This window comes from Miniopterus natalensis, chromosome 10 (assembly GCF_054644295.1).
Source record: "Miniopterus natalensis isolate mMinNat1 chromosome 10, mMinNat1.hap1, whole genome shotgun sequence".
In the NCBI taxonomy this organism is placed as follows: domain Eukaryota; kingdom Metazoa; phylum Chordata; class Mammalia; order Chiroptera; family Miniopteridae; genus Miniopterus; species Miniopterus natalensis.
This window is the reverse complement of record NC_142090.1, coordinates 41,914,629-41,916,784: the sequence shown is the minus strand read 5'-3', so window position 1 is coordinate 41,916,784 and position 2,156 is coordinate 41,914,629. Positions and strand designations below refer to the sequence as shown.

At 35.3% G+C, this 2,156-nt stretch overlaps 1 pseudogene; it reads right to left on the bottom strand.

Annotated features, from left to right (window-relative positions):
• Positions 1–986: 986 nt before the first annotated feature.
• On the bottom strand, positions 987–1,713 carry LOC107526628 (tetraspanin-6 pseudogene; annotated as a pseudogene).
• Positions 1,714–2,156: the final 443 nt, after the last annotated feature.

Here is a 2,156-nt window from a genome sequence, read left to right as displayed (position 1 = left end):
GATTTTTTTATAATTTAGTTGTAATTCCAGTTTGGACCTCAGAAAGTGTCAGTGTAGCTTCTACTTAATCTGCCACCATGTTGAAATCTCTACACCTTTTTTTTTAGAGGAAAATAGTATTTACTGTATAAAAGTTGTATTTATTAATCAAAGGCACAAACCAAAACTAAAATTATTAAAGTTAACCACAATATAGATAATTAAGTCATATCAATTGGATAACCAAATACCAGCTAAAGCTAATGAAAATGAGTTGCTTTAAATTCCTCAGGAATACACAGTAATTCCAACACCATTAATTAGAACCTTTGAAGTGATGGAGGAAATATAAACATCAGCATAAACACCTTAAATTGGAGGCCAAAAATGTAAAGTATAAGTGTGCTATTATCTGATGTATCACAAAACATCACAGTGCCTTTAGTCTTGTGTACCTTAGGTCAAAGACCATTACCACCATCTGGCAACTCTGATGGGTGCCACTCAACTCCTTGCTGAAATTAAATTACACAATGTAACTCTCTGCCTATCAGCAGAACAGAGAGAGACTAATCAAAACATTTTAACTTCTTGGTGCAAATTGTGCAGTCAAACCACATAACCTTGGTGGAGAAAGCTACAGTTCAAACAGGTCAATTTCCCATTTTATAACAGTACATCAAAATAGAAAATTCACAGTGCCTTTCAAAAGCCCTACATTGAGAAAAACTATAATCAAGATGAACACACATTGTTTGATTTACAATTTACTAGCCCTTCCAGTGTTTCAGAGTGATAAGGAAGTGTCAATGCTCTTATATGATGAGTGGGACAAAAAGTGGACTTATAACATATTGGACAAATGTCTAGATTAAATCAGACTATTGGTGTAGTTTTTCAGTCAATGGGCAACATGAGGCAGTTTTCCAACCAAGCGATCTAGTAGTTCATAGGGTGTAATGTAAATGTCCTTAAAGTTGAAGAGTATTAAGCCCCTGTAATGTTGGTTACACTCTCTCATTATTTGTTATAGAGTTATATGTTATAGAGTAAGAGAGGCAGTAGGTGATAAAGATTCCAATCAGCTGGAAGCAAGCAACTCCAAAGGAAATTCCAGGAACAAATCCCATTTCTGATTTTATAATGGTCATTACCTTTATAAAACAACCTTCCTTGTTTACTTTATTGGCACCCCTCTGAAGAGAACAATCTCCAACTTACAGCAGCTCTTGAGAGATTCTTTTTCTAAGTAATAATTAGTAATCTTCCAATCTCTAAAGTTGGTGGCACCACAACAACGTAATGTATTTTGAATCTTGTCTACTGCATTGCTTCTAAAATCTCCCATAACATTATACTGCTTTAAAGCTTTCTCATAATTATTCTTAAAGCTGTTCTTTTTCTCATGTCTGAAAACAAATCCTACAATGGCAGCAACCAGTTCAACTAAAAAAAGAGTCAGAAACATTGCATACAGTTTTAGCATCCACACAGGAGCTTGGCAGGTAGCAAAACAGCCGAATGTGCTCCAAGAATGATGACAGTGCCAGTGCCAATGAATATGAAGTTGCCTTCTCATTTAAAAGGGAAAAGTAATTCTCCAGGCTCACCTTGCCCCAAATGTCAATGGCAAGAAGGGTAACACCAGTGGATCCAGAAGATCAAAGTGTAGATCAAGAGGGTCCCCTTGAAATAAGTAATGACTGCTTTAGTTGACACTCTCCAAGTCATGACTAGCCCAGGACCCTGCCCACTGCACTCTAAATCAACACCTTTATAATCAATTAATATCTGACAAAGGAGGAAAAAACATACAATGGACTAAAGATAGTGTATTTAATAAGTGGTGCTGGGAAATTGGACAGATAGAGGCAAAAAAAAAAAAAAAAAAAAAAAGAAAGAAAGAAACTAGACCACCTTCTTACACTGCACAAAAGAATAAACTAAAACTGGGTTAAAGACTTAACTGTTAGACTTTAAACCATAAAAATCCCAGAAGAAAACATAGGCAGTAAAATCTTGGGCTTTTTTCATAGCAATATTTTTTCTGATATATCTCCTCAGGCAAGGGAAACAAAAGAAAAAATAAACAAATGGAACTACATCAAACTAAAGAGTTTTTGTACAGCAAAGGAAACTGTCAACAAAATGAAAAGTCAGCCCACTGAATGGGAGAA